This window comes from Procambarus clarkii, chromosome 46 (assembly GCF_040958095.1).
Source record: "Procambarus clarkii isolate CNS0578487 chromosome 46, FALCON_Pclarkii_2.0, whole genome shotgun sequence".
Taxonomy (NCBI): domain Eukaryota; kingdom Metazoa; phylum Arthropoda; class Malacostraca; order Decapoda; family Cambaridae; genus Procambarus; species Procambarus clarkii.
In genome coordinates, this window is record NC_091195.1 from 16,306,953 (window position 1) to 16,321,809 (window position 14,857).

General features: G+C 42.2%; 1 non-coding gene across 1 annotated transcript in view; it reads right to left on the reverse strand.

Annotated features, from left to right (window-relative positions):
* LOC123770444 (uncharacterized) overlaps positions 1-5,583 on the reverse strand; it is a 157,232-nt gene extending 151,649 nt beyond the window's left edge. The window contains exon 1 of the transcript XR_011222172.1: positions 5,455-5,583. This is a non-coding gene — a transcript (uncharacterized protein). The remainder of the gene's footprint in view (positions 1-5,454) is intronic.
* Between the last annotated feature and the right edge of the window lie 9,274 nt (positions 5,584-14,857).

Sequence of the window (14,857 nt, forward strand, 5' to 3'; positions counted from 1 at the left end):
GTTGATAGGTGTTATGGGGGGGAGGACTATAGGTGGTATGTATTGGTGATGGGGTAGGGGGAAGGGGAACTGGTGGTAAGTACTGGTGATGGGAGAAGGAGGTACAGGTGGTAAGTATTGGTGATAGGGTGATGGGGGAAGAACTACAGGTGGTATATATTGGTGATGGGGTTGGGGGATGTGGTATATGTGGTATGTATTGGTGATGGGCATGGAGTGGAAGGGGTAGAAGTGGTATATATTGGTGATATGGGTAAGGAGGAAGGGGTATTGGTGACAGGGGGGATGGGAGAAGAGGTACAGACAGTATGTATTGGTGATAGGGAAGGGATATTGGTGTTAAGTATAGAAAATTTACTAAACAAGTCACAACTAAAAGGACCAACAACCCTTGGCTCACTATAGTGATGCATACATCAATTAATAAAACATATGAATATGAGAAGAAATGCAGGCTAGGGGTCATTCTCAGAGAACTGTCTAAGCTGTACTCCTCATGCTAAAATAATAACAAAAGCAAGGACAACCTACTCTGAAAATCAACTTAATAATATAAAAGGTAACATGATGGTTATCTAATCTTGAGGTTATCTTGACATGATTTCGGGGCTTTAGTGTCCCCGCGGCCCGGTCCTCGACCAGGCCTCCACCCCTCAGGAAGCAGCTCATGACAGCTGACTAACACCCAGGTAACTATTTTACTGCTAGGTAACAGGGGCATAGGGTGAAAGAAACTTTTTGCCCATTGTTTCTCGCCGGCGCCCGGGATCGAACCTGGGACCACAGGATCACAAGTCCAGCGTGCTGTCCACTCGGCCGACCGGCTCCCCAGATGAAGAAAATGACCGGATGAAGAAAACATGGAACACTGTTTCTCAGATATTAAGGTCTAAGAACTAGGATAATAAAACAATATTCCTAGCTGGATATAATGGAATGTTATCAGACGCTGACACCGCTACTAAATTTAATGATTTCTTTTCTTCCACTGGCACCTCCCTTGCAAATGAGATCTCAACATCCCAAGCAAATGGGAGTGACTACCTCTCAGGCAACCATTCCAAGTCTCTGTACCTGTCTGCAGCTAACTCCTCAGATATTATTGATATAGGGGTAATGATATTATCCTCTCACTTAAAACTAAATCCTGTAACCCTTCTGAGATACCAACCCTAATCTAGAAAAAGACCTCAAGGTTTTTAAGCTTCTGCAATGGCATTGCTCTACAACATATCATTGGAGCTCCGAGTCTTCCCAGATGCTCTAAAAATGGCTGAAGTCATCCCAGTCCGTAAGTGTGGAGATCTTGCCAAAATCAACAACTTTAGATCAATACCATTCCTGCCCACCTTATCCACAAAAATTTAGAAAATTATGTAAAAACAGCTCTACTCCTTCTTAGATTAGCATTATATTCTTAGTTCTAGCCAATATGGCTTCAGGCCCGATAAAAGCACCAATGATGCTCTAACAAATTTTCTTAGACTAATACATGCAGCTATTGATAAAAATGGGTACCCCATTTGTATGTACCTGTTTGTTGACTTATGTAAGGTTTTTTCACTGTTAACCACAATAAACTTCTTCTCAAACTCTAGCACTATGCAGTCTGATTTACCTGACGTAACAGTAGTACTGTTAATATAGAAAGACCATAGATTTAACATTGAAAGTTGGTAGTGAGTTGGTAGTTGACCTGACTGGCTAGGGAGGGTCATCCCTCCTGCAAGGGATTAGACTCATGTGTAGAAAAGGTGGCGCCACTCGTCTCCTGTAACAAGTCATCACACTAGGAGAATAATGACATTAATGCAGAATTAGTAGGAATTATCAATCGTGGTTAAGTTCTTATGTTAAAATTAACGTCAATTGAGAACAGAGAATAAGTCTTGTATGTTAGCAAAGAAGCATTTGACTTCAGTAAGATTTGAATATATGAAAAAAGTGTTTTGTCACTGGAAAATGGATACCTACCCACTTGTTTGTTAAGTCATGTAAATTAGTGAAATACAAGTGCTACTAAATATTGTAATTAGCTTGGCTCTCGTATCTAGATTATTTCCAAGTGTCTTGGGATAATAAAGTCACCTTAAGTGATGAATACAGGATTTTAGTAGTAATCATCTTTAAAGATTAATCTGGCAACTAGCCTAGGGTCAGCCTCTGAGAGGTCAGTAGTGGAGAGAGAGATTCAGTGTGTGCTGTGGATCAACTGGGGTCAACATTTCCCTCTGGAGCTGAGGCCAAAAACATTGAGGCCTGGCTGTAATATTTTAAGGTAAATGTTCTGTGTCTTGAGTTATTTGCAGTTGGTTAATCCACATTATTTGTGTAGTCATTGCCTCAGTTAGAAAGATATTTAGTTTAGGGTGTTCAGATAGGCCTTATAAATTTTGTCATTATTTTCAGTGTTAATTAATTTTTGTTTTAAATTAATAAAACGTTTATAGAATTTATGGTGTTTAATGGAATTTCCCCCAACAGTTATTTTTCACTGTTGTTGATCTTAAAACCCCATGCGACTAGGGGCTTCCTCTACAAGCCTAGAAGTATTTATTTAATACCTAAGATAATCCCTTTGTACTTTGATTTAATTTCCACACTAACGTAAATCTTATCCCTCCTTTTCGGATAACTGGGGATACATTTTCGGGGTTTATACCCAAGTGGATCCTGCTTCACCATCAATTGAGGGAGTTACTCAGTGAGGAGAAGATAGCAGGTGGTGGCGGCGTTTCACAGTTTTGCAGTGTAGGATAGAGCAACCCATTCTCGCAAATTCCTATAGTCAATATTGACTTATTAACTACGTGCATAGGTGATATACTAAACATAATAGATACCCTTAAAAACCTTCATAGAAAACACCGACCTTACCTAACCTTGTTAGTATGTTAACACTTTCGCTCACCCCGCGCGCCACCCCTCGACAGGGCGATATGGGCCCCAGCATGTCACGGAAGCGCGCGTTAATTCCGAAAAGTGTATACTCTCTTCAACTTTGTCACCTCAATTCTCCTTCTACGAGAATAAATTTGGTATCATTGTGTTCGCAATAAAATTCTCTACAGCACTAAATGCATATAAACTCCAAAAGCCCGGCTAATTACCCGCAGCAAACAGAGAAAGTGCGAACGAGTTACCCGGGAGCGCGCAAACGGGATAAAATGTTTTCACTATTTTCACTCTGGTCACCTCAATTTTTGTCCTAGGTCTTTCATTTTGGTCTCAATGGGTTCGTAATAAAATTCTCTAGAGGAACATTAGCATATAAAAAAAAACACCTGGTCACGCTCCAACCGCCGACGAGTTGAAGACGGGCCACGCGTTAGCCGTGAGTGAGTGCTCAGAGGCCTTCCTACTACACTCCCAATTCCCACCCTTTTCAAGCCTTTCTTTCGCAATTTTCTTCCTGGAAGGGCCTTGTTCATGATTACTATCCATCGTGGAGTAAGCGTAGATAGTTTCTAAAGCCGCAGTAAGAAATATAGCCACGGAAAATAGCCGAAATGTTCACACGTTTGAGATGCGAGGGGAGACGACATTGGTCACAACAGTGGAGCAAAGACAATGGGCCCACGGCGTGTGCCAAGCCGCCTGAGGGCCACGAGGCTCAACAAAGGAAATGGGAAGACATCGGCGCACATTTTAAAACCAGTCCCCAAAAAATCGGATACAAACCTGATTTTTGGCGAATTTTTAAAGTGGATGACGCAATGCTGCGTCATCCCCGGCATTACCGCCAGTAAACGGATGACGCAATGCTGCGTCATCCCCGAGCGAAAGTGTTAAGATAAGAATCTTATTGCTTCGTAATTACAATTATTACCTAACCTATACCTATAATAGGTTAAGTAACAATTGTAATTACGAAGCTATAAGATGCTTATCTTAACATACTAACAAGGTTAGGTAAGGTCGGTGTTTTCTATGAAGCTTTTTAAGGGTATCTATTATGTTTAGTATGTCACCTATGCACTTATTTAATAAGTCAATATTGACTATACGAATTTGCGAGAACGGGTTGGATAGAGGATGCCGTGTCCTTGAGTCATGATATCTAAATGGTCAAATGTTTAGATCTTGAGGAGGTAAACTGAAGGTTACACAGTAGAACTCTGGGTTCTGTATGTATTTATTAAATAACAACCAGCATTTAACCAGTAACTGAGGTTAAAGGCTGGCCCCCGTTACACTGAGGACCACTAATCTTAGTGGCCTCGACGAGGACAGGAAGATGACGGCTTGTCAAAGGTCCAGTACATTTGTCTTGATGATTTTTGCAGGGAGATTTTAAAACTTAACACAGTTTTGGCAGTCAGAGGTCACTCCCTTCAGTAATAATAATAATATTTTATTTACAAGAAGGTACAATGGGTTGGTGAGATTACATTTGTGATATTTTTACATTCTTGTAAAGCCACAAACATGCAAAGCCTCTCGGGCAGGTCCTTAATCTAACTTTACCTTACCTTAACTGATTTATTTATTTATATACAGTATACAAGATTTCTTACATTCTTGTACAGCCACTATCACACATAGTGTGTTTCAGGCGAGTTCTTAATCCTAATTTTCACACACATACACACACACACACTGGGGGGTGCTGGGGAAACGGGACACCACGAGCGTAGCTCTCATCCTGTAACTACACTTAGGTAATTACTACACACACAGAACCTGTGGGCCGGTGGCTGAGTGGACAGCATGCTGAACACACGATCCTGTGGTCCCAGGCTCGATTCCGGGCGCCAGCGAGAAAAGATAGGCAGAGTTTCTTTCACCCTGATGCTCCTGTTACGTAGCAGTAAATAGGTACCTGGGAGTTAGTCAGCTGTCACGGGCTGCTTCCTGGGGTGTGTGTGGTGTGGAAAAAAAAATATAGTAGTTAGTAACAGTTGATTGATGGTTGAGAGGGGCAGAGCTCAACCCCCGCAAGCACAACTAGGTGAATACAACTAGGTGAATACACATATCCCCAGAAAGCAGCCCGTAGTAGTTGTCTAACTCCCAGGTACCTATTTACTGCTAGGTGAACAGGTGCATCAGGATGAAAGAAACTTCAATTTGTTTCTGCCTCCGCCAGGGATTGAACCTAGACCCTTAGGACTACGAACCCCGAGCGCTGTCCACTCAGACGTCAAGCCCCCCCTGACAGCTTTTAATCAGGTAAGGTGAAAAAGTACATTGTAGCATGCTTTTATATCAACAATATAAATTGACAGAGGTGATTACACTGAGAAGGATGAAATACTTAATTAGTCTTAAGTACTAATATTCGGGGAGTGGGTAGTACAAGATACAGTGTGAGTTTGAAGCAGTCACTGAGGCCTCAGTGACAGGCAGCAGTATATTTCTGTAAACGCTGCTACTGTGGTGTTTTGTGAAGGTGTCTTGCTTTTAAGTTGGACATAAAGTCATTGTTTGGTGAGTGACTTTAACGATACTTACACAGATACACGACTAGCAGCGTAGCGATGCACGCTCCCAGTGTTTACATACACCTGAGTTACGAGACGCACACACATACAAACGGAGAGTGCCGTTTTCTATTAATATGATAGTTCTTAATATTGTCCAACTACTTAGATTGGATTGTAGAGTGATGGTCTCGCTTCATGCAGATCGGCGTTCAATTCCTGATTATCTAAGTGATTGGGCACATTTCCTGTCCCACACCCTCTTCCCTCCGTTCCATCCCAAATCCTTATTGTTGTGTATTACCCAATTACCCCATCTCCCAATCTTTATATACCCAATCTCCCAATCTTTATGTACTTAATTCAAACAATTTTATGATTGTGTTCATTGCTGTCTTCTTTTATGTGCTAGCCATATGCTGTATTGTGCCTGCTAAGTTTTGTTAAACTACCATTCAAGCTGTCATTTCAATCATTCTGAGCTACCTATGTGCTTTAATATACCTACAATTTTTCATCTTTTATTTTTTTCATGATATGTAACTGTTATCATTTTCATAAATTTTGCAAGTATTTACCTATTTATAAGTTTCTTAGATTAAGGACCTGCCCGAAACGCTGCGCGTACTAGTGGTTTTACAAGAATAAATAAATAAATAAATAAATGTTTATTTAGGTAAGGTACATACATACAAGAGATTTTACAAAGATTGATCGATTTATAGATAGAGCTAGTACATACAATGCCTAAAGCCACTATTACGCAATGCGTTTCGGGCAGGAAAAACATTAATATCTAGAACTTAATACTAATTGAGCATAAAGAATAAAATGTGTTGAGAACAAATACAAATAAAGATAAAAAAGGGGGAACATGACTGAAAAAGCAGCACAAATACAATAGGTTGACAAACAGTGTTGATTAAAAAAAAAATAACAGACATGGGTTGACAATAGAGGGGTAAGGTAGGTTACAGGGAATTTATTAGGTAGTGTTTAGTTTTTATCTTAAACTGGTTGAGAGAGGTACAGTCTTTAACATGGTTGGGAAGATCATTCCACATTCCACATTATGTACCCCGCCCTGCCCTGGTGACTCTCTATTACTCCCTCATCTATCCATATCTCAACTAAAATAAAATAAAATAAAATAAAATGTTTATTTAGGTAAGGTACATACATACAATAAATTTTTACAAAGATTGGTTGACTTATAGGTAGAGCTAGTACATACAATGCCTAAAGCCACTATTACGCAAAGCGTTTCGGGCATGATAAACTTAAATGACAAGCTTAATACTAATTGAGCATAATGAGTAAATGAAAACAAGGAATGAAAACAAAGATGAAAAAGCAGCACAAATACAAATATGTCGACAAACAGCGCTCTTTAAAGAAAAACAGACATTGGTTGACAATAGAGGGGTTAGGTAGGTTACAGGGAATTTATTAGGTATAGCTTCGTTTTTAACTTAAACTGGTTGAGAGAGGTACAGTCTTTAACATGGTCGGGAAGGTCATTCCACATTCTGGGCCCCTTGATTTGTAGAGCATTTCTGGTTTGATTAAGTCGTACTCTAGGAATATCAAAACTGTATTTATTTCTGGTGTGGTGCTCATGGGTTCTGTTACAACCTTCTATGAAGCTTTTGAGATCAGGATTGGCATTATAGTTTAGCGTTTTATATATGTATAATACACATGAGAGAATGTGCAGTGACTTAATGTCTAACATATTCAGAGATTTGAGTAGGGGTACCGAGTGATGTCTGGGGCCAGAATTGGATATTGTCCTAATAGCAGCTTTGTGTTGAGTAATTAGAGGACGTAAGTGATTTTGGGTAGTAGAGCCCCAAGCACAAATACCATAGTTGAGATATGGATAGATAAGGAAGTAATAGAGAGTCACCAGGGCAGGGCGTGGTACATAATATCTGATCTTAGAAATAATGCCCACAGTTTTTGAAACTTTTTTTGATATGTTTAGAATGTGTCCCTGGAAATTAAGCTTGTGGTCAATGGGAATGCCAAGGAATTTGCCATCTAATTTGTTACAAATTTGGGTATTGTTTATTTTGAGATTTATTTGATTAGAGGATTTATTGCCAAACAGAATATAGAAGGTTTTGTCAATGTTAAGGGTGAGTTTGTTGGCAGTTAGCCAAAGATGGACTTTATTTAGCTCAGTATTTACTGTGGCATTTAGAGCAAGGGGATCAGGACTGGAGTAAATGAAGGTTGTGTCGTCAGCAAATAGAATTGGTTTGAGGTGTTGGGAGGCATTTGGAAGGTCATTAATGTAGATGAGAAAGAGGAGAGGGCCAAGTATGCTGCCCTGGGGAACACCATTGTTGATGGGTATTGTGGGAGAAATTGTATTATTCACAGAAACATATTGGAGCCTGTCAGTAAGGTAGGATTTGAGGTATTGTAGGGAGTGTCCTCTGACTCCATAATGATGTAATTTAAGAAGAAGGTTTTGGTGGTTGACAGTGTCAAAAGCTTTACGCAGGTCCACAAACAACCCAACAGGGAACTCATTTTTATCAAGAGCTGTATGAATCGAGTTAAGCATACTAATAAGTGCATCGTTAGTGCTTTTTTTGGGTCTGAAGCCATATTGGCAAGGGCTAAGTATATTGAGTTTGGCTAGATATGAGCAAAGCTGCTTGTAGATTAGTTTTTCAAAAATTTTTGACAAGTTTGGCAGGATATATATAGGTCTGTAGTTGTTAACATCTGTGAGATTACCACATTTGTGGACAGGCGTTACTCTCGCTTTTTTTTAGAATATCTGGGAAGGTTTGGAGTTCAAGTGACTTGTTGAAGAGCAATGCAATAGCAAGGGCTAAAGATCTGGAGGCTTTTTTGTAAATTAAAGTTGGTATCTCCTCAAGGGCACCAGACTTGGTTTTAAGGGAAAGGATTATCTCATTGACGTCAGTGGAATTAATAGGCTTTAGGTACAGAGACTGTGGATAGTTACCTGAAAGATAGTCATTAATGTCTGTACTGGAAGATGGAATATCATTTGCAAGGGATGAACCAATGGAAGAGAAGAACCTATTGAACTCAATAGCAGAATCAGAGGCTGAAAGCTGACCATCGTTATTAGACAGGAGAGTCGGTTTGTTATTTAAAGACTTCTTTGATCCCAATATTTGAGAAATTGTTCTCCAAGTTTGTTTAATGTTGCTCTTTATTTGGGTAAATTTATCTTCGTAGTATTTAGTTTTGGCTCGTCTAATTATCTTAGACAGCAATAATGAGTAATTCTTTGAGAATTCTTTGGAGACAATTCCTAACCTATACTTCTTCTCAAGGTCATGTTTTTTATTAATAGATTTAAGTATTCCCTTTGTAAGCCAGGGATTGTTAAGCCTTTTGGTTGTGACTTGTTTTGTAAGCATAGGACAGTGGGTATTATGAAGGCTAAGAGTTTTTTGAAGAAAAGATTGCACTGCTAGGTTGATGTCCTCTATGTTACCTAACTCAGACTCCCAGTTGACATTATCAGCAGCAGTTATAAAATTGTCTATAGCAGTTTCATTGTGTAGTCTAAAACGTATCACTCTTGACTCAAGAGGTGGTTTGCTAATGTTAGTTAAGAGAAATGTGGGGTAATGGTCTGTAGTGCTATCGGTGATTATACCTGAAGTAAGCGGAGAGGTTATGTTTGTCCAGATGTGATCGAGCGTCGTGGCAGTGCTATCAGTGATTCTAGTAGGTCTAGTGATTAAGGGTATGAGGAAGCAGGAATTCATACAGTTGAGGAAGCTAACAGCAGTAGGGTGTTCAGGCTCGCAGAGGTCAATATTAAAGTCCCCTGCGATAATTAGGTGGTTTTTGTTCAGTCTGTTATCAAGTATTAGATTTCTAAGGTTTGAGTTGAATTCGGACACATCAGTGTTAGGAATTCTATAAACTGCACCCACAGTCAGGACAGACTCGATCGGCACCCTTGACTCTGAAGCTGGCGAAGATATACTCCCCATGGCAGTCTCTGGTTCTAATTTCTTTTAAGCATGTTAGTTCTTGGTGGTAGTAAAGAGCAGTGCCACCACCTCTCTGAAGTTGACGACAGTTGTGAATTGCTGAGTAGTTAGGCATGTTAAAGAGTTGAGTAGTATCCTCTTTCAACCATGTTTCAGTAAGTATAATAAAAGAGAATTTGTTGTCAATAGCTTCAATCAAGGCACTAACATCATCGAAGTGTTTACCTAGGGATCTAACGTTCAAATTGATTACAGAGATATTGTGATTATGAGTTAATACATTGTTTACATCATGTGCTGCAAAATATCTGCAATTTAGATCATTAAAGTGATAATTGTCATAGATAGTGGATAAGAGGTTAAGTTCTGGGTCTATACTTGTCTGCATAAAAAAAGCTGATTGCAGGAAAAACAAGGAAAGAAAGGCAAATTACAAGGTAGAAATAAGCTATAAAATAGGGCAAAAAAATGTACACAATACTGTACAAACAAACACAAAAGGGGCTTACAGGGGTACAATGGAGTAAGGGAGTATGGCTAGGCTAGGCAACCTAGGTAATAAATGAGATTAAAGAAAAAACATATAAACATGGACTATACAAAACACAAGATATAGAAATACAAAACAAAAATATAAACAAGACTAAGCAATACAAAAACAAATTGAGCAAAAATGAAAAATGAGGTAGATTGCTTACAAGTACTCTCAGGTACACTGTATGTAACAATTTGCAATTTGAGATGCAGGCAAAGCCAGGGGTACAATGGAGTAAGGGAGCATGGCGAGGCTAGGCAACCTAGGTAATAAATGGAATCAAAGAAAATATCATATCTATCATATCTACAAAATATCATATCTACACTTGAAACTGTGTATGGAGTCAGCCTCCACCACATCACTTCCTAATGCATTCCATTTGTCAACCACTCTGACACTAAAAAAGTTCTTTCTAACATCTCTGTGGCTCATTTGGGCACTCAGTTTCCACCTGTGTCCCCTAGTGCGTGTGCCCCTTGTGTTAAATAGCCTGTCTTTATCTACCCTGTCGATTCCCTTGAGAATCTTGAATGTGGTGATCATGTCCCCCCTAACTCTTCTGTCTTCCAACGAAGTGAGGTTCAATTCCCGTAGTCTCTCCTCGTAGCTCATACCTCTCAGCTCGGGTACTAGTCTGGTGGCAAACCTTTGAACCTTTTCCAGTTTAGTCTTATGCTTGACTACATATGAACTCCATGCTGGAGCCGCATACTCCAGGATTGGTCTGACATATGTGGTATATAATGTTCTGAAAGATTCCTTACACAAGTTTCTAAAGGCCGTTCTTATGTTAGCCAACCTGGCATATGCTGCTGATGTGTGTGAGTGTGTGTGTGTGTGTGTGTGTGTGTGTGTGTGTGTGTGTGTGTACTCACCTAATTGTACTCACCTAATTGTGCTTGCGGGGGTTGAGCTTTGGCTCTTTGGTCCCGCCTCTCAGCTGTCAATCAACTGGTGTACAGATTCCTGAGCCTACTGGGCTCTATCATATCTACATTTGAACGTTTGTGTGTGTGTTACTACTATTTGTGTTTATTGTCATCACAACTGACGTAGCAATACAACGCTACACCTACAAGACTGCCACCAGGTGACTGCCACCAGGTGTAAACGCTACACCTGCGGTCTTCCTCTATAAGGGCTCCAGCAAGTACAAGCAGCTGCCACTTGCCCCCACTCTCAGGAGCGCTGCGGCAAACAGGCAGGACTGGAGCGGGGCAAAAGAAGCCCCACTCAGAAACACCTGAAAGACGAAGCTCACCTCTAGCAATCAAGTGGACGAGAACCAGAGAACCCCTGCCAAGAACCCCCAGGGAATGGAGAAGGTTATCAGGCAGCCAGCCAAGATCAACCCGAGACCTCAGAGTGCAAACAGTAAGCAGAGACGGACCCGTACTCAGTAGAGGCAGGGGTCCATCACAGAAAATGAGGTCTGAGCTCCACAGGAGGTACCAAAGCAAATTCGAGTGGACCAATGAAAGAACAGGGCGGGAGGACGGCTCTGGATAACTGACGAATCCGACTCACAGACCGGGGACCCGGAACTGAGCCCGAGAGGGAGCAGGGACGGAAGGTGCACCACACTCAGGGGAAGGAAGAGGAGGTGGGGACAGAGTCCAGGTAGTCACCACCACCAGTTCCGGATACCTGAACACCCCAGGGACCAACTCTGAGGCGACCAGCTGGGGTTGCCTCACAAAACCAGGAGCAACGACGAAGAGAAACGAAGTGGCTCAAAGAGCGCCAAGAAGATAACTGCAGGTAAGACACCATCAAATTAGCCATCTGTTTGCCATAGAGATGGCGATAAAGAAGCTCCAAAAATACCTTACCAGAAGCGACGAACTGAGGAGAATGTTGAACCAATTTTCGAGCCAGGCCAATCTTCTGAAACAGTCTGAGCCGCGTAAAAATAGCCAAGTTCGGTCACTGAACAAGCAGGGCCTGAAAGCAATACTAAGTCGACCACAGAGGCGCCAAAAGGACCACCTTCTCATGGTAGAACTCCAGCCTGGCTAGCTCCTGGAGCAACAGCTGGACCTGGGGGAAAGAGGCCCAGAAACCCACACCACAAAGGGTCTTTCGATTGAGAAACAGCGGCATAAAGAGAAAGGCGCCGAGTCCACGCTGCAGCGAAGACATCACCGCCAGGGCAACTGAACGCCTCGCAGAGCCACAAGGAGGCGGCGGCATGGATGCTCCACCAGCGAAGACCGGACCGGAAGGAACTGGGGCAGACTGTCCTTCCATTTGGACTGTGTCTTGAAGGTTCACTTCACGAACGGAGGGGGCGGTCCGTTGACCGGAGCTGGATTCTGTGAGTGGCTAATCTGCTGGATTCTTGGTGTTTGGTTCACGTCCGGGGAGTATTCAACGCTCTTGCGCAATATACATAATCAGAATCTAATATGTATATTTGCGTATTGTCTACGTTCGTTGCTATAGCGATATGTTCACTCACAGGATCAATAAACATATGGGGTTTCTTCCTATTTGGGGGGGGGGGAGGAAGGGATGTTCTATGTGGCGCTGAAACAGTGTGTTCATTCACGGGATGAACAACCCAGGCGCGGGTTTTCTTCCTGTTGAGAGTGTTGCATACGTGCTGTGGCAGCACTGACGCCCTCTCACTAAACTCACCCCATTCCCAGCGCTGGTTGGTGTGCCAGCCCTGCACCACGCACGCGCACACACACACACACACACACACACACACACACACACACACACACACACACACACACACACACACACACACACACACGTATATGTGTGTGGCAATGGAATACAATAGTGGCATTGTTACCATCACTTGGTGCGGTGAGCGGTTTGTTTGTTCCTTGCTGCTGGGTACAGCTGCTGGAGATAGACATGGTGATCATGTGTCCGAGCCTGGCACCACTGGACCACTGGCCGCTCTGCTGACTTTGTCACACTCTTCCACTTGATCTTGAAATCTCTACTTTCACAACCTGTTATACCCTCTTGTGTGTGTGTGTGTGTGTGTGTGTGTGTGTGTGTGTGTGTGTGTGTGTGTGTGTGTGTGTGTGTACTCACCTATTTGTACTCACCTATTTGTGCTTGCGGGGGTTGAGCTCTGGCTCTTTGGTCCCGCCTCTTAACCGTCAATCAACAGGTGTACAGGTTCCTGAGCCTATTGGGCTCTATCATATCTACACTTGAAACTGTGTATGGAGTCAGCCTCCACCACATCACTTCCTAATGCATTCCATTTGTCAACCACTCTGACACTAAACAAGTTCTTTCTAATATCTCTGTGGCTCATTTGGGAACTCAGTTTCCACCTGTGTCCCCTAGTGTGTGTGCCCCTTGTGTTAAATAGACTATCTTTATCTACCCTGTCAATTCTCTTGAGAATCTTGAATGTGGTGATCATGTCCCCCCTAACTCTTCTGTCTTCCAGCGAAGTGAGGTTTAATTCCCGTAGTCTCTCCTCGTAGCTCATACCTCTCAGCTCGGGTACTAGTCTGGTGGCAAACCTTTGAACCTTTTCCAGTTTAGTCTTATCCTTGACTAGATATGGACTCCATGCTGGAGCTGCATACTCCAGGATTGGCCTGACATATGTGATATATAATGTTCTGAAAGATTCCTTACACAAGTTTCTAAAGGCCGTTCTTATGTTAGCCAACCTGGCATATGCTGCTGATGTTATCCTCTTGATATGGGCTGCAGGAGACAGGTCTGGCGTGATATCAACTCCCAAGTCTTTATCTTTCTCTGACTCTTGAAGTATTTCATCTCCCAGTTGGTACCTTGTATCTGGCCTCCTGCTCCCTATACCTATCTTCATTGCATTACATTTGCTTGGGTTAAACTCTAACAACCATTTGTTTGACCATTCCTTCAGCTTGTCTAGGTCTTCTTGAATCCTCAAGCTGTCCTCCACTGTCTTAATCCTTCTCAATGGAAGATGCAAAAGTCGTTGAAGCAAATTGGATTCAAAATTTTAAATGTAAATATGATAAAAGCGTGAGAAATGAATCATTGCATTCATCTACGAACGTACGTGTGTGTGTGTGTGTGTGTGTGTGTGTGTGTGTGTGTGTGTGTGTGTGTGTGTGTGTGTGTGTGTGTGTGTGTGTGTGTGTGTGTGTGTGTGTGTGTGTGTGTGTGTGTGTACTCACCTAGTTGTACTCACCTAGTTGTGTTTGCGGGGGTTGAGCTCTGGCTCTTGGTCCCGCCTCTCAACCGTCAATCAACAGGTGTACAGATTCCTGAGCCTATCGGGCTCTATCATATCTACACTTGAAACTGTGTATGGAGTCAGCCTCCACCACATCACTGCCTAATGCATTCCATTTGTCCACCACTCTGACACTAAAAAAGTTCTTTCTAATATGTGTGTGTGTGTGTGTGTGTGTGTGTGTGTGTGTGTGTGTGTGTGTGTGTGTGTGTGTGTGTGTGTGTGTGTGTGTGTGTGTGTGTGTGTGTGTGTGTGTGTGTGTGTGTGTATGTGTGTGTGTGTGTGTGTGTGTGTGTGTGTGTGTGTGTGTGTGTGTGTGTGTGTGTGTGTGTGTGTGTGTGTGTGTGTGTGTGTGTACTCACCTATTTGTACTCACCTAATTGTGCTTGCGGGGGTTGAGCTTTGGCTCTTTGGTCCCGCCTCTCAAATGTCAATTAACAGGTGTACAGATTCCTGAGCCTACTGGGCTCTATCATATCTACATTTAAAACTGTGTATGGAGTCAGCCTCCACCACATCACTGCCTAATGCATTCCATCCGTTAACTACTCTGACACTGAAAAAGTTCCTTCTAACGTCTCTGTGGCTCATGTGGGTACTCAGTTTCCACCTGTGTCCCCTTGTTTGCGTCCCACCAGTGTTGAATAGTTTATCCTTGTTTACCCGGTCGATTCCTCTGAGGATTTTGTAGGTT